This window comes from Myotis yumanensis, unplaced genomic scaffold, assembly GCF_028538775.1.
Source record: "Myotis yumanensis isolate MYYU_CA2020_CCGP unplaced genomic scaffold, mMyoYum1.0.hap1 SCAF_4, whole genome shotgun sequence".
In the NCBI taxonomy this organism is placed as follows: domain Eukaryota; kingdom Metazoa; phylum Chordata; class Mammalia; order Chiroptera; family Vespertilionidae; genus Myotis; species Myotis yumanensis.
Window position 1 is genome coordinate 41,854,197 of NW_027223755.1, and position 27,742 is coordinate 41,881,938.

At 47.2% G+C, this 27,742-nt stretch overlaps 1 protein-coding gene and 1 pseudogene across 3 annotated transcripts in view; both read right to left on the bottom strand.

Annotated features, from left to right (window-relative positions):
* The window catches only part of LHFPL2 (LHFPL tetraspan subfamily member 2), a 142,237-nt gene that overhangs the window by 49,311 nt on the left and 65,184 nt on the right, over window positions 1-27,742 (bottom strand). For all 3 annotated transcript variants that reach the window (XM_070412234.1, XM_070412233.1, XM_070412235.1), the window contains one exon: window positions 24,609-24,666. The gene's annotated coding sequence lies outside the window, so the exon portion shown is untranslated. The remainder of the gene's footprint in view (window positions 1-24,608; window positions 24,667-27,742) is intronic.
* LOC139008103 (ADP-ribosylation factor-like protein 2) lies at window positions 15,486-16,000 on the bottom strand (annotated as a pseudogene).

A 27,742-nucleotide genomic window follows, 5' to 3' on the forward strand; every position in this document is an offset into this window, starting at 1 on the left:
ATGGTTTGCCCTCTACTGTAAAGTCCACAGAAAAAATGTGAAAGCTTTAATGGCATTTTGTTTCAAGTTGAGCAAGTTTGCTGGAACATGGGAAGAAAAGCCTTCAACTTCATAGGATAAAAGGGAAGAAAACCCATTTTCTGGTGTGGGCCACTCCCATGACGCTTTAGCTCTTTGTATCCCACAAAAGGAAATGGGCTTCACCTGAGCCCTGGGAGACACCACAGGGTGGGACACAAAGGAATGGTTTGGCCGAGGAATCAGAGAGCAGCTCTGCACTAAGTGCGTGAGGACCCTGGCCTTCCATCCAGGTCGCCCTGCAAGTCACTGTGGGAAACAGAGATAAAAGCAAACCTCAGCAAGCCCCCTGGTGCAGAGACCTCCTTCACATCTCAGTCCTACTTCTGCTCTGTCTCATTTCCTCAGTGCTCCCCACAGGGAGAGGGCTGGCCACAGCGCCCGCATGAGGGAGGGAGGAACTAAGAAGTGCAAACACCTAGGGCCCCTTCCCCAGCAGAGCTGCCCAGAACTGGCACAGCCAGGGGAGGGGGCGGGGGCAGGAGAGAGCACCTGAGCTCTGCCTGCTAACTCGCAGCCCCACCCACGGCCGCTGACGCCCTCCAGGCCCTGAGCCCCCTGCACAGGAAGTGGGGAGGCTGAGTCCTCGCTCCCCTGACAAGCCTGCTGGGTGCCCCTGAACTCCATCCCTAACCACAGACACATCACGACTGCTGCCCGCTGGTCTGTTACTGCAGCTTATCCCAGAGCTTCTCCACAGACCTGACCACACCATTTCCACACGACACAGATAGATAGCGATTTCTGGAATTCAATCAAAAGCACAAGCTGGGGCCTCCGGTCTCAGAATTTTAGTGATCAGACAACTGGTCAGACATACCCTTGGGAAGGACTTGGGCCTTCTCCCTCAGGGAGGCGAGGGTCCATCACAGACCCACGCAGGAGCTCACTGGGTTTTCATTTGTGAAGATCGCTCAGTCATGGCTTCTGCTGCCAGACTTCACTGCAGGTTCTGAGGAGCCCATGACAAGAACACACCAATTCCACAGGCTGAAAACAGCTCTGGAGAGCACACAGGATTATGGGAGAGTGGGGGGTACCCACAACACCCTGACGCTCAACCACTGAGCAATGCCAGTCAGACTCTTGTGTTATTATTGGTTAATTACTGTATTATTTGTTCGTATTATACCTTTAAACCTACTTTTCCCACCCCTGTATGGAATGAATGAATGAATGAATGAATGAACGAACGAACGAACGAACGAACTCACATGGGGGTGGGGAAGGACGCTGTTATTCAAGCAGAACTTGGCCAGTAGGAGGTTGGTACCTCTTCAACACAGTCAGCCAGATGTCCCCCAAAAAGACTGCCCCAAAGAGACAGAGGAGTGCCGTTTTCCTGCCTTGAGAAGAAACCTCTGCAGCTTATGGAGCCGGTACCAGCTCTGCCCTCGTCACTCTGTCAGCTCTGTCCTGCTGTTCTCCAAAAGGCCGGGTAAGGAGCCTCCTCTCACGGGATGGTTTTATTCCTCCCACTGCACTATCTACCTTCAGCCTCAGGAAAGTTTTAAAATTATCGAAATAATTTATTCACAGCTTTTATGTCTGGGCTATTTTTTTTTTGCCCTGACAATTTTGGTAAAGTCTGCTCCATTATTCACCAAACTAGAGGCCCGGTGCATGAAATTCAAGGGGAGGGGGTCCCCTCAGCCCGGCCTGCGTCCTCTTGCAATCCAGGACCCCTCGGGGGATGTCGGGCCTAAACCGGCATTCGGACATCCCTCTCGCAATCTGGGGCGCTGCATGCACCAGTGACCATACTTTTCATACAGGTGAAAGGCATCTTGCTGTTGTATGGGCAGCTGCATTTTTTTGCCCTGATTATAAAAAGTAGTACATAACAAGATCCTTCTGAGGCAGTAGTACCATTTTCCCTATCTTTTGGGTGGAAAAACTGAAGCAGAGAGAAGTTAAGTAATTGTCTTTGTCACACAGTTATAAGTGTCAGAATCAGGGCTGACCACAAAATGCGCAAGCCAGAGTCCATGCATGTCATCGCTGCATCATCCTGTTTTTTCAGTGTTAAAGTAGCCTTGCCAGGTTTTAATTTTTAAATCTAAGAGACTGTTCCCAATATATAGGGTAGGGTCCCTAGGCCTGGCTAGTGATCAGGGCCATCTGTGGGGGGACTGGCAGGCGGGGCCATCAGGCCCCCGCCCCCTCCTGCCTTGGCCGCTGCTGCTGGTTGCCTCCCTTTTGGGGGGCAGACACTTAATGCAAGGTATAGAGCGTCTGCCTCCCGGTGGTCAGTGCACATCATAGCGACCGGTTGTTCTGCCATTCGGTCAATTTGCATATAGGGTTTTATTATATAGGATAGTACATATTACGTCTACAGTGTTCGGGGTCTCCCAACCATACGCATTTTGACCAGCAAAATCATAATACACAATAGTAGGAATATTGAAGTGTCACCACCACACCGTGCACGGAAAATGTCATTGGGATGACGAGAAACACCTGCCAAAGCACTTGCCTGTTCTCAGCTTAGGCCAAATACAAGATGGTAAAAATGGAGTGGGTAACTCCCCAGTCTGTGTGCCTTCACCCTTCCTCAGAGTCCTGAAGGTCATGGTGAACTACGTCACTTAGAGTCTGACGCTCCCTGGACCAGCAGTATGGGCATCACTGGGAGCTCATCAGAACTGCAGAGCCTCCCAGGCAGAGCTCCTGAATCAGAACCTGCACCCAGCACTCTAAGGCATGCACAGCGTAAGCACTGGACCAAGACCCTCTCCTCCCACCCCCAGCACCCCCACCTCAATAGCACATGTACATTGGCCTCAGATCTGAGATCAGCCTCTGCTCCCGGGAGGCCACTGAAGTTTTCTCCGAGGGGCCCAGCTGCCATGGCTGGCAGTCCACTCACCTGGCTGCACCCTGGGCCCCGCTGGCCTCCCTATGGAACTGTCCGAGATGGCTAGAAACGTGCAAGGCATTTTGTCCCCCAAAACATTCATTTATTCATGAGGAAAAAGATCTATTTTTAGGTGTTAACTGCCAGGGTATCCTGGCTCACCCAGTGCCTCTCCTCCCACTTGCCCAATTAGAAAGATCATATTGTTTCCTGGCATACAATTCCAAGGGCACTGAGCACAGGCAGGGGACCCGGAGAGGGCTCCAAGAACAGCTCTCAGTGAATGGAAACAAGATGATTTCTGCTCAAAGTAATTTCCTCAGCACCCACCCTTTCCTCCCATCACGGACCCCATGCTGAAGGGACGCCAAGGCCACGTGGAAGTAACAGAACACCAGCATATGCAAGACATATTTCTGATCCTCAAAACACAGCAGAAAGAAGGGAGAGCCAATCAGTTAACTCTCTTTATCCCACCCAAGTTGAAAACTTAATAGTCTAACCCCAATTTCCCAGATGATAGATGAATCCAAGTTTTTCTTATATGCAGGACTGTGTCTAAGAAGGGAGGGTGTAAAATTCAGAAACTTCTGACCTAGCTGTGTTCTCAAATTCTGACTTTTTAGGGGGACACTGGGAATGACCATAAGCAACAGAATTTACCTTATTTTCTTGGTGTGCTACAGGGAGGGCAAATATGTCTGGCCATTTCCCTTTTTTTTGCTTACAGTAGATGGCACTAATTTATCACAGTGCTTTTCCCAACCAAATCTAGATGCTGCCTTAGGGTCCTTCTCCACAGAGCCCAATCCTGCAGAATCTCAAAGCCCACCCCATGGCTCCTGGATCAGCACGGACATTTGAACAGGACCCCCCTTCACTGAAGTTTGCACACCGAAGTCTGAGAAGTGCTGGTGCAAGCTGCACCAAAGTGAAATGGACTGTCTACCCCTGGTCTATTTTACTGGTTTCTCAATGCTACATCCCCATTTCTATTCCAACGTCTCCTGAGGTTTCAATCTGGAAGCTTGTAGACTAAAGATGACCCAATTTGTGGCTTTTCTTGGGGGGGTAGTGAATCAGTATTCCTGTAAATAATGGGCCTACATTTCCAAATGATAATAGGTGATTAGAGCTAAGTAGCCGCTGCTCTCTAGAGTCTCCAATTTACCCCAGTCTCCACTCCTCCCTATTGCTTTACAGCAGCCCATTTTCACTCATTCTGGCTGTGAACCTGAATGTGTGACTATACTATAGTAGACCATAGTTATTTCCAAAACCAACAAGAACCATCACCCATGACACCATCCCGTCACATTCAACTCTTTTCTCTACTTCTGAAGGTGAGCCCCACCTGCACTGGCACAGTTTCTCTTCCCCACATGATGCCTGTGCTGGGGAGAGGAGCACCTGCAGTGTGAGCTGCCTTGTCATCTAGTTCCTGTCCTGTTTGAGATCCACAGGTTGTCTGAGGTCTGCACATAGCCCCCCCGCCCCCCCCGCCCCCATAGATGTTTTCTATTGTCTAGTTCCCAGCGTGAAGCACACACCAGGAACCACAATCCTTAAGGGCATGAACTGTAGGTCTGCAACAGAGTTCAAATTCCTAGCCCTGCCTTTCAATAGCCATGTGATGACCCTAGGCAAGCCACTCACTCCCCCCCACCCCACCCCAGCTTGTTTCCCTGTCTGTGAAATTGTGGGAAGCACTAAACCCAGTACTCCAGAGCTACTGTGGGAAACAAACAAAAGACTGTGAAGTGCTTAGCAAAGACCTAGCATATGTATGCACTCAGTAAAGGTGGTTATTGCTATTATTATACACAGTTGGTGCTCAAAAAATTCCTTAATGATTGACTTTCCCATCACCTCTGACTACCCCACTTCCCAGAGAAACTGAGAGCTTCCAGGCCCTCTGCACTGTCCCCTGGGATAGGGAGTCATGCATGACAGCCCATGCAGACTGGTCTTTGGACAGGCTGCCCACATCAGGGTCCAAGGATGTGGAGTGGTGGGAGCAGACCTAAGACCATATGCTGGGCATTTTCCATAAACCCTGCCCCCCTTCCCCCACTTCTACACAAACCAGCCAAATGTTTTGCTTTTTAAAAAAGTGATTAGCATTTCCATAGGCCTCCCTTTGAAGTTGATAAGATATATTTTTAAATTCCATTCTAAGCCACACAAATCTCTCTTCTCTGATCTCACACCGCTCTTGGTGAGGACCACACAGGTCAGCATTACTGCTCTCACAATGTATCACAGAGGCCCACAGCTCTCCAGGGCAGCTCTCAGTGGCCTCTAAAGCTGATTAGCACGGTGTGTGGCCAACACAAGTGTTTAAAAAAGTACGTGCACGCGCGCGCGCGCACACACACCCCTGTTTCCTTATCTCAGACAAAACAATCTGTTTTTTGCATTGATGTTGTACCAGCAAAGTGTTAAGCAATGTAACAAACATAATACACACCATGCCCATCGATATGCATTTTCTTGTGTGCTAAGAGACATGTTTCATGCTGACTGAACTATGAAATGGAACTGTTCCAGTTCTCTTTGGTAATGTCTGAACCATACCCGGGACAGTAAATGAAAAGGGACAGAACTGGGTCACTGTCCTGTTTGTTTCCTTAAAGGGGGATTGGTGACGATCTCTGTGCTGCAGCCTTTTATCTGCCAACGCTGCAAAACTGCCGGGAGAAACATGATGCGTCTTTCCCAAAATAATGGTTTCCATCCGAGTTCCTCCTTTCAGTTCTAAACGATCAGCCACTGATTGTAACAGGCCATAGCCCTTGGCCTCAGCTGTCCTCGGTGGGAACCATGCTGGCCTCACAGTCTCAGTCTTTGGAAAGCGGAAGGGTCACCGGAGGGAACTGGTGGGGAGGAGGGGCCGGCGGGAGGAGGACCACGCCTACCATGTGTAGTCTCCCTGAGATGGGGAGGAAGTGGAGGTGTTTGGGATCATTCCTGGCACCTGTGGTCTGTGGCGTGGATTCAAGCATCCTGTCGCTGCTGCCCCTCCATAACCAGCTTCGACTTCTAAGTGGCACATTAAAGCAGCTACGAAGTTCACTATTTTAATAGCAGAGCTGGGCAACAGGTCCTCCTGCCTGCGAGTCAGACAGTGCTCCCCTTGAAGTGCTCTCTGGGGCTGATCTGGAACCACCTGCTTGTCTGAATAAACCACAGGCCCTGCCAGCAGCACTGCCTTGTTATGGGGACACAGAGCTGTCCTCCCACAACCTTGGCTTTTAGCAACAAGGAAACCCCAAGGTCTGTGATCTCCTGTGTCTTTGGTGAGGGAACAATGCTGACCTCTGGCATTGCCAGAGCGAATCATGGAAGGTTTAGAGCAGAGCCCGAGGTCTCCAAGAGGGAAACGGGAATGAATATTAGCAGTAGGAACAAAGCACAGAAAATCCCTTACCTCCCACTGAGAGGAAGCGGGTCTCCTGATTAACTGCTTGATACATCACCAGTGAGTGGCTGCCCCAGCTCCCCACCACCACGTCCCCACCATCCATCACCCCGCCCGCTCCAGACCTGCACGGTGCTGCTCTCAGCACAGACTCTAAATCAGCCGCCTGGAAAGGAGTCTAGCCGGACCTCGCAGCTGGCCAGTAGTGAAGGTGGGAGAGATGAAACATCTGGGGAACCGGAGGGAGGGGGAGAACGTGGGGACAGCATCCTCCAAGCACTTATTGATAAAATCTGAACTGACCGGCGGCCCAAGGGCCTTAGGAGCACTTTCTTTACGTCTCTCGCCCACTCCTGAGGCCTCCTGCCCACGCCCAAGGCAGCCAGAGCGCAGCAGCCGCGAGGCCTGGGGCCGCGGGCGGAGGTTACAGCGCTCGTATTTCACATGTGCTGTGGCTTGTAGAAGCCACTTCACATTTACTGCCGTGTGGAAAACGTAAAGGCAACCACGGCCTGTCACACTCGGTGGCGGGCTTGTGGCCGAGCCAGTCACAGAGTCCTCAGGGAGGGAGGCGGGGGTCCCTTTCATAAACTCTTGCAGTGAAGTGTGTGACGGGCCCAGCACCTGATAAATCAGTTACTGAAACAGATCCCGGCCTTCCGGTGGCTGGGGATCCAGTAACACTCCAAAGGGGGGCACGTAAAAAAGAAACCCATAAAGTAATACTGTGCTGCAGAACCCACACAAAAGAGAACTTTCAGTTCAGACGTGCATGGCAGGAAAATGGTGATCGTTAAGGCAGCCGCGAGTGCCTGCCTACCTGCTTAGTGAGGGCAGCTGTCAGCTGCGCCCACCTCGCCTACAGGCGGCAGAAACCAGAGCCGCTGAGGCTGTTAAACTAAAGAAAATAAAAAGCATCTCCATGTAAAAAATACATTTCTGTAGAGAAATAACATTAGAATGCTTCGAGTTTGAGTTATGACGAGGGTCCACTTGAAGAGGAAAGCCATTTGTAATTCTAGAACCCTTACATTGCAGAAACTTAATAGCTCCGTGACCTTTATTGTTGTCTTTTAGGAAAAAAACCCACAAAAAACATTGAAGTCCAGGTTTTTGTCCAGCTACCTTCACATCCTCGGGAAATACTCTGCAGCGTTGTGTGAGGGCTCTGATTCGCCATCGGGAAGAGAAAAGCTAACAGTCTCCCAGGGGCCTCGTGTTACCCAGGGCGCGCTCTCCAGCAGGGTCCCTGGGAGGCGCGGGTGTTGGAACGGGAAAAGTGCTGTGGCCTAGGCAGGAGGATGACCAAACACCCATTTTTACAGCGCTGCCAAGCCCTTGTCCTGGTCCCACCGGAATCTACTAGCAAAGGCGCTTGCGAATGGTTTCCGGGGACTTCCAGGAATCGCCTGCTGGCTCCTCCCTGCTGCGGCCAGTGTTTGGGAGGCAGTGGACACGCTGAGCCTGTCCCGCTGCTCTCGGAGCTCCAGCCAAGTGGACCTCCTGCACATGCTCACCTCAGTGCAGGTGCCTCCTCACTCCTTCTCACCTCCACCTGTCCTCCAGGGTCCAGTGCGGACGCCACCTCGTCCATGGAAGCCTTTCCCTCTCGGCTACTCCCCACTGAGGACCCTGCCTTTACCTGTGCCCTTCAGCGCGCAGCACTTCCCACAGCACAGGCCTGAAGAGCACGTCATTCCCCCTTACTAGACAGTCCCCACACTCCCTGGGCTCCGCCTCGCCCATCACACTGTCACATCCCCACAGGGATGCGCGCTCGGTATCGATGGGCACCTCCCAGAGCTCTGCCCTGCCCACGGGAGGGAGTGTGTGTCCTGGCAGCACTGGATGGCGTCTCCCATCCTTCCTGCTGAGCTCTCTGGGTTTCCCACTTTCTCTGCTGCCCTTCTGAGAGGGCAGAGCATAGCAGGACGGTCATGCCTTCAGCCCTGTCCCTGAGATACAATCCTAGACCGAGGGCCTGGCCTCCTGGGTGCAGGGGGATAAGGCGAGGAGCCCTAGTTCCTGCACAGGCCACAGAAGCACAGTAGCCCAGGGAGGCCACAGTGGGACTGAAGAGAGTCTTTCCTCAGCCAGTCAAGTCGCCTTCAGGTACCCAGCCAAGGACTGCAGGAGACAGGGAGATCTGTGCACAGTGACAATGAGGACAAAATATCAGGGGGCCAGGGCAAGACTAAAGCCACTGTTACACGCAAACTGGAGGCAGAGAAGGTGACTTGGGAGGCGTGGCAGGAGCCTGCCTTAGAGGACTGGCTGCTTCATCTGCTGCTTCCATTTCTAATTTCCTTATATTCAGGAAAATGTACAAAATGATTTTATGCCAATATCACATGCCCAAATGCTTTCCTGAATATAAGGAAATTAGAAATGGAAGCAGCAGATGAAGCCAAATGCTGGATGCAGACCCACTTCCAGTGGCCAGGCAGGTGGGAGGGGCAGGCTGCAAGCACTCCCTCTGGGCTGTTGTGAGGGGCTGGGACCTAAGCATGGCTGACCTACCTAGGACCAGGATGGGGAGCCGAGGGTGGCTGATCAAAGTCACTGACCAGCCCGCAGTGCCAGGGTAGCCATGAGAAAGAGATGCTTGACTTGCCGATAGAGAGCCCCCCAGTCCTCTGAGCACCCAGGCTGCTGCAGACAGTAAACCCCACGAGAGCAGGAACTGTGTGTCTCCCCTACTTGCTATCATAACCTGCACAGAGCAGGTGTCCAATACCTCCCTGCTATGTGACACCTCAGAAGGTAAAACAGCTCAGATCTTTGGCTGGGAATCATCAGAGGAGCACATTTTAAACACAATGTGCGAAGGGCAAACCGGCCTGGTCCATTCCTGATACAGGAGGGGATGAGGTGGGCATATATAATCTCTAAATCAAAATCGAGCATTGCTTTCTTATAGGCCCACCACTTTTACAAGAAAAACTTAGCCAGGAAAACATCAGTTGTGATTTTAGTCGATAGGATTAATATGTATTATTGGTCTGAATCCTCAAGTTGCCGATGTGCAGATGTGGTGAGGATCCACAGCCTTGCTGACTGCGGCAGTTTTAAAGCTGCTTGTTCTGGCAAGGTCAGGCCACCTTGGCGTGAAAGCCAGGCCAAGGGCAGAAAAGCGTGCCAGTGCATCTTGGGCCATTTTCCTGTGCGCACGGATGTGCATATGCCCATGCACACACACACATGCACATGCACACACACACAACAAAACACAAACACAAAAATACAACCAACGGAAGAAACTGCTTTGGCAGGCATTGAACTGCGTCTTCGTCTGCTTTTCAATAACTGGGTCAGAATCTAAACTTTTCTTTCTTTTCTTTTCTAAGAGAAAACATTCCCTAACCAAAATATGGAATTCATCTGCATTGTAATCCCAAGTGGAGAGCAGACTCATTTCCTCTTGATCTGTTTCACTTACTCCCACTCGATCTTGTTTCTCATGGACAATGAATGGAAACACTCCCCTGTAGGAATTTCAACCGCCCTCTCTGAGACAGATGTTTTGGAAACCACTGACAAGCCGCCTGTCACTCTAAGGCCAATCACACACGCTTCCAGCCAGTTGGGTCCAAACCATGAGGTGTTTCTGCACAACCGTCTCTACTATGACCTGTACAGTCTGAGCTATCTGCCACCTCAGATCGGATAAGTATCTGCAATTGAGCAACGTTTTCTCCATGTCCCCTTTCACCAACACAGGCCTCACTGGGAGGCCACATCTAAAGCTCTATCTCTGCAACAGCATCATCATCTGCTGAAGAATCAAGAATGGGCTTTTTCAGGTGTGTCTCTGTAAAGACCTAGCACAGTCAAGTCCTTCAATGAAATGGTTACTTTCAGGAAGTGAGCTGGACACTTGGGAAAGAAAATGAACTTTTATAAGCCACCAGGGCAGTGTTCATAAATTTTAGCTGGGCAAATGGGCCCCTCCTGGCTTGAAAGAATTATTACTCAGTGCTTCCTAAGCACCCACATAAGTTCATGTTTCTCCCTGAGGGCCTCACTCGCTCCAGAAGAGAAACGTACGACCAGCTTTAGTCTTGTTTAAAATGGGTGTGATGCATGGAGGCAGATCATTCGAGCCACCTGGATGTGCTGTGAAATAGTTTCTCAAACAGTTCCAGCTTTTCCAAATGCACCTATAAAAACAAAACTAAACGCCTGCTCAATTCACTCTTCAGCAGATCTACTTGGCTCCATAAGAGTCAACAACATAGCAGAGCGAAGTTTCAGCAGAAACTTCCGGTGACTGGCAAGAATAGGACTAGGTTCATGTGCATCTGGAGGGGCATGAACCAAGTCAAGAGCAGACCCTCAAGAGAGACCCCTTACTTACCAGCCTTTGCTAAGTAAGGCCATTATACAGAGGATGAGTTGGAGAAGCTAAGGCAGAATCTGAGAAGAACACTCAACATTTAAAAACTTAAAACCCGTGCAAAGGTTATTCCCCTGTGCCTTAGCAATGGACTTCAAGACTTCTATTTTCCACTGCACCAATACAACCCGGGAGCCACTAAATCCAGGCACAGACATACTCCCAGAGCTGCACATGCCTGTAGTATTAGTACACACTGCTGAGGTTAGCCTATCGCCTCCTTTTCTCTACATTCTTTTTTCTATCAATGAGATCATTTACATGTAATACTAAATTTCAACTTTATATGGAGCAATCTTTGAGTGGAATGACCATTAAGTTGTAACTATAATAAGACATTTTCTCAAACTAGGTATCTTTAGGTAGTCCATTTACCAAAACCATTGGGGTGCGGGGGCTGGCGGGGGGGGGGGGGGGGTGCGGAGAGAATACCCACACAGAAACAAAATTAAAAGGGATTAACAGAGAGCGCCAATACAGAACCTTTAAGGACATAACCTCTAGGGACCTATCCCCAGCTCCATCACTGTATTAGCTGTGTGTCCTTGGGCAAATTACTCAATCGCTGAGTCTCAGTTTCCTAATGTGTGAGATGGGAATAATAACAGAACCTGCATTTCCTAGCATGGACCATGCACCTGAGGCATAGTGCTCAGCAAACGAAAAGCTCTCAATAAATGGTCGCCTTTATCACATGATTCTTAGTAACCTCAACTCCAGGACTTGCTGGTGCTGCCGCAAACACCACAGTCTGGCAGAGTCACCTGCATCAATGACCAGAATTGGCCTCTTGTTCACCTTGCCACTCAGAGGTCACTGTCTGCATGTTCCGTTTATACTAAGAGTTTCCTGATGACATAGCAGTCACACCGAAACATCTATTTGTTTAGCTCTTTGCTCTTTGCTGCTTCCAAATGCCTGTGGATTGATCTATGTGGATCCTAGAACTGTAATCGTTAGTTGCTTGGCTAAGGAGGCTTCTCTCTGTGTTTGTTTTTACTAGAAGTCAGTCCTCTGAACCTGCGGTTTGCAAACTTTCTTTCTGAGCATGGAACACTATCAAACAGGATCTGACAAGCAACTCCAGTTCTGCATATGAAACAGATAAAAGCGGAGCTGTGCTGACTATAAAACAAAGGGTTGACAAGGGCCACCTTGATCCCACCACGCCAGGCAGCCCCTAAAATGCCCCTAGGAACTGTAGCATTCTGTGGAGCATGCTCAGAAAACACTGACCTAAATGGCTCTCCCAATCTGGATCTGGCCACATGGCCTGAACTTGAGTCTCCTTGGTGAGCTCCTGCCTTTCATCTCCTAGTTTTATCAGGAACAACAGTCAGAGGCCCACAAACCACGATCCCTTGCTCACTGACGTTCCTAGCATGGCTGTGGTCGGTGCAGATAGCCAGACCCTGATTTTCTTTGTTTACTGACGGAACACTGAGTTACAGCAACTCCCCCCGCAAAATGCCCTGGGACCACAGTGTTTACATGGCTGTGCCCACCAGTGTGAAGGATGCATGATATCATTATTACTGGCTTCTGGAGAAGCCATGTTCCACTTACAGTTCTCTGCACCCATTAGGCCATGCCATACAAACCAAGCTCAAGGCAAAGACTCAAAAGAATTTTTCAAATAATTATCCATGAAAATGCCGTTCCTATGGTGAAATACACACTCCTTACAGTGCTTATGAAGTACCAGCAGTTTCCACACGTATGAAATGTTCCAGGGAGAAAAAATTAGAGAGAAATCTGGAGCAGGGGATCAGAACACTGGAGCAGCTGGGCAAAGTCATCTCTGCAGAAAGCCCCAGACAAGGAAGCAGGCCCCTCCTCCCCTGCTTAATTGCTGCTCAGCGGAAGCATGACATCGACTTAACTGTGGGAAGGCGAGAGGCAGAGGGGGGCTTGTTCAGGGTGGTCTGAGGGAGACCAGCCAGGAGTGATGGGGCTGGAGCCAACCAACCAAAGATCCCAACCAATCGTGAGGAACATAGTTCCCTCCCCAGAAAAAGCCGTTTCACCTCCCGAGGGACCGGCTGGAAGGCTCCCAGCCTGAGTCACTTGGAAACAGGCTTTACGAAGCGCTCCAGAGTTTCCCAGGGGAGCGATTGGCCATGATGAAGGGGAGGCTTCACGACCAAGTGGGTCTTGTCCAGCTCCAACTCCCATGATTTCTGGAGCCTTCTGCTTCTTCCCAGATCACAGTGGCCAGTCTGGTCAAAGCATGACCGTGAGGATCTTCCGGTCTGAGCATTTTAAGGCCTGGGTGTAGCTATGGACATGGCTCCGAGGCCTCCCAGCTTCGGCAGAGGAGTCCGAAGTCCCAGCATGTGAACAGCCCCACCTGGACTTGGGGTGCTGAGAAGACGGAGGGTGTAGTGTCCCTGGACGTGGTGCTGCCAGGCCCAGGCACTCAGCAATCAGGCCTCAGCAATCAGGCCCGGAGCCCCTCACCAGGGGGCTGCTGAAAACGTGTCCCTTTCAACATCTGCTAATCAGATTTGCTCTTAGGAAGCAGTAATAATTAAAGCTACCCTACCATGGGAACACGGGCAAGGTCTCACGTCCCACAGCTGGCCGGCGAGTGGAGCAGGTGGGCCGCACCCGAAGCTGTGTCTGCTTCAATCTAATCATTAAGCTGAAAGAATGAAGCCTCAGTGACACTGGTCCTTCAGATAGCGACAACCCTCAGCAAGATGTCGCTGAGCACAGGTGGGAGGGACAGCTTCTCCACCAGCTCCTGAGGCAGCACTGGCACGACCCTCACCCGACCCCTCAGGCTGCAATTAGGCGCCATTTTCTGGTGCTGTTCATCACGTGCCAAACACATTATGTTCTTGTTAACTGTTCACTTGCCTCAGGTTTCTGGAAAATTCCTGTCCAGAAATTTCGTTGTAAGCCAGAAGAGCCTCATGGAAAGTATCTGATTAAGCACCCATTTTTTTTTTCTTATTTCAGAGTTTTTGTTGGGTGCGACTGCTTAAGTTAGTATATCCATTAACTATTGTTGTGTAACGAAGCTCCTCAAAATTTAGTCAGCTGGCGAAGGTTTCATTCACATGCCTGGCGATTAACACTGCCTGGCGAGGGGCCACCACAGCGCTCCTCCTCTTGCGGATGAGAGCCTCAGGGAGTTCCAACAGGGCGAGGCAGACGCTGACAGACCTCTTGAGGTCAAGGCTCTGGCACTCACTTGTGCTGCATCTATCACTCCAAGCAAGTCAGAAGGCCTACCCAGACTCCAAGGGCAGGGAAGCACAGCTCCAGCTCTGGATGGGAAGAGCCAAGTGGATGTGTGGCCTTTGTAAATCTACCACATGTCAGCATCTCCCCAGAGTGACATACAGAATACATGCTAAGATTCGCTCTGACTAAAATTCCCAAGTTTAAAACTCAGTGGAAGTAACATAACCAATAGCAGAACAGGAGGCCAAAAGCTATCCTTCCACAAGGGGCTGACAAACCACTAAAGAACCACTATTTCTTAACCTGCCTATTTGGCCACCAATCTGTACCCTCCCACACAATTTTCTGCTGAATCAGAAGGAAAAAGCTCATCCATCCTCAAAACCAGGTTTTCCATCGAAAGCTCTCAATAGCTATGATATGGGGGTGGGGGGTGGGGGGGGGGGGAAATGATCTAATGCTCTGGTGGGAGCATAATGGTCCCAGTGGAGAGTGAAGATTCACGTGGGCTGGGCAGAATCACAGCAGCGTTTAGGGCTGTTATGACAAGAGCACTCACAAGACAGGAACAGCAAAAGCCGTCTCCTCAAATTCAAGGATGAGACCCGCATCTCAGCCTCTGCACATGGAGAAGAGCACCAGTGCACAGTGAAGGCATGCTTCAACACTGGATGCTACACACAACATGAAAAAACATCCCATGTACGTTTTCTATTTGCTCTTGTATTGGGGAGAGTGACTGACAAGGGCTAGACAAAAGGATCTATGGATCTGGTTGCTGGAACTGGTTCTCACAATTGATTGTTCTTACATTCATTTTATTCAAGGACAGAGATTCTCCCAAAGATACACAGCAAATCAGGGGCCAATTTACTACATTAGAATCAAGATAGTCCAGCATTTCTTTATTTGGTGTCAAATACTTCTAAGTCTTCATCTTATGTCATGAAGTCATCAGGGAAACATCTCCTTGGAAGCCTGAATGCAGTTTCAAAGGATGGGATAAAAGTGTATCTGCAGAGGAATGGGGAATTCCATCACAGAAAAACAGTCCCTGGGTGATAAAAGAGGAAGTGGAAATTCCTAAGGCAGAAAGAATCATGAGTGTACCACACAGGTTCTACAAGCTCCATTTATCATCCTGCACCTACGTTGTTTCTACAATGGCAGGATGTTTGGTGGGAACTTGAACATGAGCCAATAGAAATGGTATCCACTTTTTTTTTTTTTCTGGACAAGGAACAGTTTATTCTCACAGCCGAGCAAAGGGTGAGGCCCAGGCCTGATAGCAGCAGAGGCAGCCCCCACCCAGCCCCAGCCCTGCAGGTGGGCTGGCTGGGTCAGCAGCCAGGGTGACAGCCCGCCTGCCATGGGAGCAGGGCTGGTCATAGAGCAGCAGCGGGCAGCAGCAGGTCATAAAGGGAGACAGGAAGTGTTCGTTGGGCTGGCTGATTCCCGCCCACCACGGGTGGTGCTTGGTGAGTGCCTGGGTGGGTGGGTAGGGGAGCAGACTGCAAGGTAGGGGCACCTGGCGTGGCTCAGTCAGCCATGAAGATGAGGCGGGAAAGGTCATCCAGGAGTCAGTCGATGCTGGGCAGCAGGTTATCCCTGGTGCCGGTGCTGCAGCCCTGGATGCGCCAGTGGTGGCTGCAGACAGAGTCCAGCTCCAGGGCCTCGAGAGTGGCGTTAGAAGACAGTGCTCCGGGCCGGTCCTGCCTGTTAGCCAAGATGAGGATGCCTCCAGCCAGGGGCTCCTGCTAGCAGTTCTACATGCGCCGGCAGTAGGTGCTGCCCTCCACCCAGACAAGAACTACTGCTCTCAGAGTGGTTCTGTCTGCCAGTAGGACCACAGGGACTCCTGCTCAACATCCCAGATGTTCAGCTTGAATCCCCGGTGCTCCAGGGTCTTGATGCTGAAGCCCAGTGTCTGGGAGGTGTTGTCGCTGAACTTCTTGAAGACGGTTGTTTTGCCAGCGTTGTCCAGGCCAAGCATGAGCAATCAAAGCTCCCACTCTTTCTGCTTCATCTTTTTCAAGATGGTCAGAAGGTTCATGGTCCCCAGAGCCCCCTCCCAGCTGCCATTTCTTCCACCTTTTGACATTAATGTGGGAGAGACGGTAAAAGCAGGGCAAGGCCTCACAAATTCCACAAGCGGACTTCTCCCACCGGCCTTACAACCTCACTACACCGGTATTTCGGTCACACCAAACTACTCATGGCCTCCTGACCTGGCTCTGCACTTTCAGGCCCCTTACCTTTGCCAACTCTCCTCTCTGCCTGGACTTCCTTTCTCCTCCTTCATCCCTTAGTGAAAACTAGTCATTCTTAAAGCCCAAGTTAAATGTCTCAGTTCTGGATGCCTTCCCCAAACGGCAGAATTAATTGTTCCTTTCTTTGTTCCCATAAAATCCTATTCTTTGTTGCCAGCGTCACACAATAGGTCTCAATGATTACGTATCTGATAGCTTCGAGATCTTATCCCCTCATCCCCTAAAGGACACTAACAGCACAGTCAACAGGACGGTAGGACACCTTTTCCATGTTAAGATATATCATCACGACTGTTGTGTGAGTATAACAAAAGGGAACATCAAAATGCATATAGCGGAGAAAGTCCACGAACAGCACTGGATTCTACCTTCTTTCCCTCCCCAGGAATTTCTCAAACTAATGAAAGTGGCTCTGTTCAGACTTGGTTGGCCACAGATTTCCCTCAGATTTTTGTTTTCTTCCAGATCTGAGTGTATGGAAAAAATCTCCTAATTTCCTTATAGGCCGAGTTATAATTCCGTAGGCTGGTTAGCAGTGAGGAAACCTCAGCTACAAGGAGCCTAACAATCCAGTTGTCCCATTTGTTACTCTAATGGCCTATCGGTGTTTGTTACCAAGGCACAATGTCATTTTAGGAACAACATCAAGACGCCTCTCAGAGACTCTCCTATAGCTTCCCTTCCCAGTATCAGGGTCAGGATCAGTAGTATCAAATTCTCAATAGCTTTTAAATTCACTCTGACTTCTAGCAGGTACTGATGTAATTTAAGTACACACTACTAACAAACTGCACGTGCTTTGTATCTGACCCTCTGAGCTGCCTCTAAAGTGAACTTGTTAAAAACGTAGAGCAGTGCACTCAGCTGGCACTGCCAGTACCTACCAGTGTCCCCTCAGCTCCCACTCCAGTACATGCAGCAAGCACCCAGGCCCTCCGCCTGCAGACCCTCTACCTGCAGGAGCACACCTTCAGGGCTGGCCTCAAGAGCAGATGTCAGTCAGTGGCAGATGTGAGTTGGAGGAGACATACCCCAGCTTGTCAGCTCCTCAGAGGGGATGATTCTGAAGCCTGTTTCCTGGCATTCACCAGGGACTGAGCAACCCGTTCCAACACATCCCTTCACTGGCTCTCTTCTCTCCATATCCCAATCCCTAGTCCCTCAATGCTTGCCAGGATTACTCCCTAATAACTACTTGTGCTTAGATCCTTATCATAGAATCTGTTTTGGGGGAAACCCAGTCTAGGAAAAGTACCAACAGTAAAACCACTTGACACTGATAAGGGAAGGCAGACCCATGGGGACACCTATATTCAGGTGCAGTAAACATACACAGTAAATAAAACACGGTCACAGCATATTCATGCGGAAGAACCTTTCCGTGTCATAGTCATAATGAGCCTGAAAGGCTCAGGAAGCAAACTGAGCTGTCTTAAATCTCTGGGAGTTAGTGTGTTACATGTGTTCTAAAAACGGATTGAATTTCATTGGCTGTTTCCAACTTCCATGGTCTTAAATTTCCCTTTATTCTTCCCAGCACCATATTACCCATAACCCCCGAAGAAACGTACCCCTGGGGAAGGATATTTCGCAATCTTAATAAAGTCTTTCAATCCTTGGGAGACAATTCACCATATTTTCATTCTCAAAAATATTAATTCTACTCCCTGAAAGAATCTTATGAAAATATTTGTATTCCTTGCCCGAGTTCCCCGGGAGGTGAAGTTGAAAAGCTAGCTAATAAAGAATAATTCTAGCCAGGAGGAGGAACGGGTTCATTTTGGGGCACACTGCATTAGAAGTGCCAGTGGGACACCAGGGGAAGACCACCACTGGGCAGTTGGCTATGTGGGTCTGCAGCCTGGGGGAGAGTTTGGTCTGGGGAGGTCTGGCCTGTGGGTGGCAGCTGGAGTCCTGGAGTGGACTAGATAACTTGGAGAAGGCAAGGAGCTAAAGGAGAAGAGGGTCAAGGAAACAACGACCAAGAGGCAGGCAAGAAAAGTCAGCCAAGCAGTGTGACAAGAAACATGAGAAGAGAAACAGGTAAGATTCACTTCATGGGGTCAGTGAACACTTTATTATGAGCCAGCATATTGTGTTTATTATTAGTATTCTGTCAACAGGAGTTATATCATGTCTGCCCTGGACAGGCAAAAGGGAAACAGAAGTACTAGGGCAGGATGCAGGGTGAGATCATAAATCAGTTGTCATAAATGACAATTTCACCTGAAAAGGAGGACATAAACAATCACAAAAGAGAAAATATAAATGACTAGTGTACGTATGAAAAGCATTCAATTTCATTAGTAACAAAAACAGTAAGAATTAAAATGAGATGCCATTCTCACTTCCCAAATTGTCAAAGATTTAAGGATCCGATGATCCTTAGGGTGGGTTAAAACAAAACTCTTAGACTGCCAATGGGAGCCCAACTTGCCTAGATATACAGTATTTTAAAAACTGAACAGATGTCTGTAAAAGGTTATTCAAAGTTTATATTTAATGGTTTAAAATAAATCAGAAAACAACTTAGTTGTCAAAAATAGGTTAAAATGATTTAAATATGTACCATAAGATAGAATATCCAACCATCAAAATGCTTTTTTTTAACAAGAAACTTTTAACAATATGGGGAAATTTCATGCCATATTAAACAAAACAAAAAAATAACTGAACATAAAATTGTATACAGACTAAGTGCTCAACTATGTGAAGAAAGGAATGTACACCTGGGGGCAGGTGAAAAACCATCTTCGCTTTGAGATGTGCAGATATCAATACTGCAAGCATGAAAGAGAATGTACAGCAGCTAAAGAAAAGTGTAACTCCTAGGGGTTTGCCCCAGTGGCTTTCTCTGCAACTACCCTCTTAGCAAAATGCCTGGCAATTTCTAGAATAGACTTAACTGTACCTGATGTGGTTGTAAATGGCCAATAAACTAGTTACCCTGACCTTGAATAATGAGACAGAGTCCAAGAAAGCAGCTGACCACCAGGGTGACTGTCTTTCCAATCCATAGCCACTCCATGAATATAAGGGAAGTAGAGGGAATGAACTGAACTGCAACTGAGTCAGGGATACAGTTTGAAAATGAAGCAAGAAGAGAGAAATATGGTGGTGAGGAAACAAGAAAGAAACCAGCTCTTTCAGATTAGTCACACTAGATGTCTAAAGTGGATTTTCAGTCCTATTTGCCTTCATTACTTGAAAGAGATGACCTAAGCTGTGAGTTAATGACAGGAAGTGTCCATTTCCTAACACAACTTGGCTGTGTGCATAAAATAATTTGGATCAAAATCAGGTACATTTCCAAGTCCATCTGAGCTTGCCAAATAGCTTTAAGAGTTTCTCATAGGCTGTTCTGGGCTGGTAATGTAAGGTACAGATATCGGGGACCAACCCCCTCTTTACAGGTTGCATGGGACCCTCGCCCTGTAACTAGTGGTTGTCCCCAGCGTGAGAGTACAAGATAGGGAAAAGATTACACAAACTTTATTTTGGTTATTAAATTAATCCAAAAGGGAATGCAGATAAAATCAATATTTAGTTCAGAAGAAGTCAGTTTATGCTAGGAAATCATGACGAAATTTCAAAGAGCGGAGAGGGTGTTTATGGGGGAAGGACCTTGGAACTTTTGAGCCTTGTTTGGTGGTAAGCAGGACTGCCATGGTTTGGCAGGGGAAGTAAAAGGGGATACAAAATAAGACTGTACACAGGTACTACTTACCTATATGAACAAGCATCATATAAAAGCACTAGAGGCCCGGTGCACAAAATTTGTACACTCGGGGGGGAGGGGTCCCTCAGCCCAGCCTGCACCCTTTCGCAGTCCAGGAGCCCTCGGGGGATGTCTGACTGATGGCTTAGACCTAAGCCCGCAGTCAGACATCCTTAGCGCTGCCACGGAGGCGGGAGAGACTCCCACCACCACCGCTGCGCTGGCCAGCTGTGAGCCCAGCTTCTGGCCTAGTGGCGCTCTCCCGTGGGAGCACACTGACAACAGGCGGCAGCTCCTGCATTGAGCGTCTGCCCCCTGGTGATCAGTGCACATCATAGTGACTGGTCGTACCGCCATTTGGTCGATTTGCATATTAGCCTTTTATTATATAGGATAAGTACACTTTACAGTGACAATGAGGGAAACACCTCCATTCCATCCCAGTGCATATTCAATCAGCCGAGGTCAGTTCATCTCCTTCCTTTCAAACAGCAATTTAAAAGTGGATCATTAAAGTAACAAGCTGTCTACGGAAGGATCAAGGGCATTTCTTCGTGTAGATGGAATGACAAGAGGAGTGCCAATTGGTATTCCAAATCCACCTGCTGCAGGATTTGTGTAAAGCCTTTTTCACAGACTTTGGCATTTGATCAAAACAAAACTGTGGTTACTAATGTGAAATCCAGAATTTGCTATGGACCAATCCCATTGAACGGAGGACTGGAATCCCCTGTGGAGTAATCCCTCAGAGCACCAGAATTCACAGGAAGATGGACTCTGGCCACATCAGCACGGAGAAGAGTTCCTTTCCAAGTAGGGGAGTGTTCATTCTTCTTAAGCCCCCGCCCTCACTCCCCCTGGCCGCCTTCACCTCCTCTCCCCAAGACAAATGATTTCTTCCACTTCTCAAAAGAACAAAAGCCAGTACATGAGAATTCCCTTAACATCCATTCCATGTACTTAAAGCTTGTCTATGGCAATCCCACCCTTCCTCTGCCGAGCTGCCCCAGCTCCTGTCCAAAGCTAACCCATGGGCGCTGCAGCCCCGCCCACCTGCCCCCCCAGCCCTCATTGTTTCTTGCCAATGACACCTTCCTACCTGGTCTCCTGGTCAATATGCCACTTGTGGTGCCTTCTTAATGTTCAACTTTACTTCTCTGCTTAAAAGAATTTTCATGGCTTCCCAAATTATAAACGGGTCATACTTCCAAAACTCCTTAACAAATTGGGAGTTATACTTAAGCTCATACTCACTCCTCCATTTGCATAACATTTACTGGGCACATGATATGTGTCAGATACTATGCTGGGCAACCTACAATGTGCCTGAAGTAGAGGTCTCTTCAGAGACTGTTACAGAAATGGCCCTAGCCAGTTTGACTCAGTGGATAGAGAGTCGGCCTGCGGACCAAAAGGTCCAGGGTTCAATTCTGGTCAAGGGCACATACCTTGGTTGCAGGCTGCAGGCTCCTACCCAGCCAGGGCCCTGGTCAGGGCTCATGCAGGAGGCAACCAATTGATGTGTTTCTCTCACATCAATGCTTCTCTCTGTCTTTCCTTCTCTCTTCTCTCTCCCTAAAAAATCAATGGAAAAATATCCTCGGGTGAGGAGTAACAGAAATGTTATAGAACCAGCTCTACAGCCTAACCATCACCTATCCTTTAGCCATTCACCCGATACTCACTGAGCACCACACATTGTACTGGGCACCAAGGATGTAACAAAAGACTCAGAACAACACTCAGGAAGTTTAGGGTCTCCCAAGGGGAGCAACTTTCTATAGAAAGAGAGCACTCCTGCTGGGAGCATCTCCCATACTCCTCTGTCAGGCAGGCCCAGGTCGAGCAGAACGTCTTTCCAGAAAAAAGACAAGCCGTCAACATAGGAGTAACAAAAGTAGGAACAGAACTGCATTCCCTTAAGCTTTTAGTATATGCGATTACTTTGATTTGCTTTTTTTAAAAATCCTGAAAAACCACCGTCTTGTTTCTATTCTATTTTTACTAGTTTCCCTATCCAGAGACCACATATTTGACTCACTTTCCCCTCAGTAAAGGGGGAAGGCTGTTACACCCTCTCTTATTAAGTGCTTCCCCTCTCCAATTATCTTCTTCCAAGATGCTAGTGGGAATGAATTCTATACCCTACAACTGGCATTTAAAAACCTCGATGTTATTAACAGTCAAACTACATGCAAGGAAAAGCCATATTTATTGAGGTTCACTAGGTACTACTTCTGTATGCCCCATTCTATCATTTACTCTCACAGCACACCTGTGAGACAGGTGAGAGCCAGAGAGGGTGTCAGTAACTTGTTTAGGATCAGACACCTAATTATAAGGTATAGGCTGGGACTCAAGCCCAGGAAGTTCTGATTACATTTTTTTAAAGTCTGCCCATTAGAAGCTCCCTAATATCAACACACACCCTAAGTTCATGATTTTCAAAGACTACTCCCAATTTTCACAGAGTAGGCAGGCAGAACAGAGTAGGTGTCACCTTGCCACTTTACCAGTGAGGGCACAGGTGCCTGGCAGGGCAGTTCCTTCCAAGATCCCCAGGATCAGGGAGCCAGACAGGGAGTACTTTGTTGTCTACTGTGTACCACACACATTGCCCTCTTTGCCTCGTTCAATCTTCCAAACCACTTTGGGAGGAAGCGGCATCCACGTGTAAAGAGGTGGGAGTTCCATCAGGTAGAGAAACCTGCTGTAGGTCACACAGCCAACGCGCACCACAGCTGGTCCCAGCCCAGGTCTGAGTCCAGCAGAGGCGGGGCTACAGCCTGGGGCCGCCTGACAGTGAGGCTCTCCCCCAACCGCAATACGAGAAACCTTCCACCAGTTGATAGCATGTGAGTGACTGTGTATAACAGCAGGGAAGGTCAGATTTCTCTGTAATTCAGACGCTGTAAATTCAGAATGGCCGTGCCTGTGTCTGTCTGACTTGGTCAAGTTTTACTGTACTTGTCTGGGATGAATTCACAGTCAAAATTTAAAAAGACTCCGAGGAGGCTGGTTTTATCTGGTTAAATCCTCAGAGATGGGGACTTCAAGGGTGACTATGATGCAGCGCCCGAAGGCACGGCAGCAAGGAATTGGCTGTTCCCCAGAGCTGGATAAACAGGCCAGCCTGGCAGCCATCCAGGGCGACAGCCACAATGGGGGACTAAATCATCACTGGGATACATCGGAAATATGGAGCCACTTAACTCAGGGTGAACATGCCACTCCTTACATAAGGGGCGAGATGGCAGACAGTGCCTCCGAGTAGAAATAAACACGCCCCTCACCAGGACACCCTCACCAGTAGAGACCTGTTTCTGTCTGAGACTGTTTTTGCTCGTAGAACTGACTGAGTAAAAAACAACCCCAAAGTCACCTGGCTGACGGGCACCTGAAATTCTGGATCTGAACCATGCATGACAGAGTGTTATTAGCTGAATTTTAGACAGGTTTATGAGCACCTGGTTCAGAAAAACGTGCAATAAATCCTTATTTTCAACATATAGGAAAAGGTATATGTATTTTTAATTAATAGTTTTATTAATGGAAAATCAGTTTCTTCCACCGCCACTAAATAAATATGGAGCAGATTAAAGATTATCAGTAACAGTGCCAACAATTAGCCTTCTCAGGATACCCACCTGTCTCAGACCAGCCCTGGCTTTCCCATGATAAAGAACTGTGCTCAAATAATTTCATAACTCACAAGTGTTTACAGTTCCCATAAAACAAAAGAAAACATAAAGAGCCAAGTTTCCTAATCTAATGCAAGCAGTTGTTAGAACAATTTAGTAACATTTGAAAAGTCAACAGTTCAATTTATGACAAAACACCAATTTTTCCTCCTCCAGAATCTGTAAGCTTAAACAATCACCTTCCCACAAATGACACGGTGTCTGTGAAGATGCTCTACAAATCCCCTGCACATGGCAGACTCTCCTTCGTAGGAGGGTATCAATTGGTCCCAAATCCATACCTCAAGCTGGCTCCCTTGGCCTGAGCTACATCCTCAAGTTCATAAGAAGACCACTACAGGTTGAACAAGACTTGCTTTTCTTGAATGCGTGCTTAGCCCCCATTATTGTTACTAATATTTCCCAAAAGTGGCCTTTAAAAATTAAAATCCATAGAGTTAATCATAAATCACCTGTTAGTCAACTGTTTTCAACTTTTATTTAGGCAATTCCTCTACCTGAGTGGACACTCAGTCATAAAAGGGGTAATCTGAACTGGCCATCTCTACTTCACCTTCCAGAGAGAAAAGATAACAAACAGTGAAATGGTCCACAGAGAAGCTCAAAAGGAAAGACAACTTAGCCAGCTAGGCCCATTATAAAGAGCCCTGAAACTGGTTTTTATGAATAGTAACAGAACAGATCATGTCAGAACTGAAGCATGGAAATTATAGCATTAAATTTAATACCACTTTGAAACCTTACAGAGTCCTTTACAACATTCGTGTATGATGATCATCAAGTGTTTCAATCTAACCGTCTCCTGCCTGCCCCCCCAAAAAACAAAAAACCCCCAAAAAACAACACCTAGTGTTTACCATTCGTGGCCCCAAAGTTTGAAACACTGCACCTCTTTCAAATAAGTTGCTACCAACCTGGAAAGCATTTCCAAAGAATCACTGACAATAAGGGCATCTGATTTCATTTACTTACCTAGAGTATCTGCGGGAATGCCAGGAATTCGCAGTGAACAATTTCAGAAAAATGCCACCTGGAGAAACAAATCGAACAACATGTTGGGTTATAAAACAACACAAAGGAGACATTGTGCAATTTTATGGCTCATTAAAATATGTAATGTTTCAAATACTGGTTCCCAAGCAGTATATCCTTCAACTTGCATTAGAACAGAGCCACCAGGAGCACTGACCACCAACACAGGGTCCAACCCACTGATGAGCCAGAAAAACTGAGAGGCAGTGGGGGAGGTGCAGCCCAAGAACATGCACTGAGGACGCCCTTCCTTTCCCCTCACAAGGGCACCAGCTTGAAAATGCAACTTGTGTCCTGGAGGGTACTTTATAACCACCATCAGGCTCAAATAATCCAGAAGCAAATTAAGGAATGAAATATGATATTGTGAATGAGGAAATATCCTGGTAGTACTTTATATCCTTTTCAGTTACTCTGTTAACTTTTTTATTTATTGATTTCAAAGAGAGGGAGGGAGAGGAAGGGAAGGAGAAAGGGAGAGAGAGAGAGCGCGATTGGTTGATTTGTGATTTCACTTATTTATGCATGCATTGGTTGTTTCTTGTCTGTCCTGACCAGGGATGGAACTGCAACCTTGGCGTATCCGGATGACGCTCTAACCAACTGAGCTACCTGGCCAGAGCTCTTTAACTTTTTTAAAATCGAAATTCACAAGCATGTCAAAACTGGAGAAATGAAAAATGGTCATTAAAACTCTTAACACAGTAAACAGAGGAAGCAAGAAGTAAGAATTTATTGAATGATTAGTCTATTCAAAAATCAAGTATTCCTTTCGGTGTTCTCGGAGTCTTCATATAACCTCAAAAATGGTAAGTCTGTTAATACATTCACAAGCAGAGAGTCCCAAAATGTCTGTTCAGAATTGCTTGGAAATATTCAACGGAAATGGAACAAGTTCCTAACATAAAATATCACAGTTAACCATTTGTTGGAAATCTGTGGTGCACCCAGGAATGTGTGGCATCAGACTGTAACCTTCCAGACAGGCAGTGCCACTGACAGAGGAGGAAGCTGATGTTGAAAGAAGCAGAGAACCTGTCCCCGTATCACACACAGATCCAGGGTCTCCACACAGCACTCCTTTCCCTGCCAGGTGGCCCCATGAAAGCACCCCTTCACAATACAGTCTCTTCATTGCCTCCCAAACAGAAACCTGACAGTCCTTCATGAAAAACTATGGAAAAGAAATTGATCAGCAGATAAAAATTAACTTGTGCTTTTTACATGTTTCAAAGTAATTTCTTCATTTCAAAATGATTAGCCTAATCATGTTACTTAGGACTATAATGGAATATAGCACATGAGTAAAACTTTAGAAATAAAGGGTTTAGGGTTCAAGAAATATTAAAAAGACAATTAAGAATGAAGAGCTATTTTTAGCTCCATCCAAGATGGATCAAACAGAAAACATTCAACAGTCTCAATTCTACTGATAACCAGGAAAATAGGAAAAGGCCATGTGCCCATCTTCTATAATCAAACTTTCAAATATACCCATCATCAAACTTTGATAATGAAAGTCTACACTTCTAACCGGATAACTAGTTTAGCAGCAGCAGGAGCAGTGTTCATCCGAACTGGACCTGAGGCTAAAAAGCCAGCACTGGGCTCCAAGTCTCCTCTATCTACAGAAACTATTTTAGTTCAGTAACAGACTTGAAGATACTGGACAATCATCACTGGGTTTCACTTTATAAAAAAATAAATATAAAAAGAATTCTGAACGCATTAGTTCCTTTTTTAATAATAGCTTAGGGGAGACGTGATTTTTTGAAAACATGTTTCTTAATAAGTTAATTACTAGTTAAATTCCAAGCATTTCCCACAATTTAACTTTACTCCTTTAGGGAAAGTCATGGGACATCATGATCAGTATTTTTATCTGGAAGTGGCTTCTGGGAAATAAGCCACTAGGATCATTATGAATGGGTCTGCTATAAGTGGAGTTCTTGATCAACATTTCAGTACCACTAAACGTTACATGGCTCAAAAAATACCCCAACTCGAACGGCTCAAAATCAAAGATAACATTTTTAATTAAACTCCAGGTTGTTACATACAACACAAGCCAAGCTCGAGACAGTTAAGGCAGATCTCAAGACCCTAACAGTAGCAGAGAAGGTGGGGTCGAATGCTGGTCCCCACCTACCGCTGTCCAAACTCACACTGCTGGTTAAAAGCACGTGGGATTAATTTCAGTATCATGATTAAGCTTTTCTGACAACAAAGTCATATTTTGGGAAACCACCAAAGTGATAAAAAAAAAAAAAGATAAAACCTGCCAATTCTGTGATTGGGTTTGGTCATTAAATAGGTTGTTATAATAATTTTTATTTTTAGAAAGATATTATTGCAAAAAAAAAATATAGTAAACTAAACATATACTAAGTCACAGAGCCCTCAAAATTTCACAAAACAATAGCGACTGCATTAGGCATGAACTCTCAGGCACTGTTCTATGTACTTGATGGGAATGAACCCACTTACTTCCCCAAAAAACTAGCTAGTATTATCCCCAAATTAAAGATAAAGTAGCAGGCACAGAGATGTTTAAAGAACTTTCCAGAAGTTAGATGGCTGCAAGTGAAGATTTGAATTCATATAATATACATTGTCACATTTAATCCTAAAAACTATATAATACAGGCAGGGCAGAAAAATGTTCCCCAGTTTAATTTGAGAAAAACTAATTCTGAGGAGTAAAGACTGATTTCCCCAAAGTCACACTGCTAGACAGCAACAGGGTCAAGAACAGAACCCAGGGCATCTAACAACAAGGCCAGTGCTGCTTTTTTGTTTGCTTGTTTTTATTTTAAATTCTGTAATCAATATGGAACTCAATGTAGAGTGGGTCCTGCCTTTCATCTCTGATGAGACACTTAAGGGTCCTCCCGTGGCCTGTGGCAACTATAAGAACATCAGTGTAGCGTGCACAAAGGCACTGTCATGCTGCCCTATCACCATTTTTCCATTTCTCTATGTGCAATTAATGTTCTTCCCTTACTGGTTGTTAAACACATGGGAGCTTATAAAAATTAGAAATATTTTTCTCTATCAATATTTTGTCTTCATTT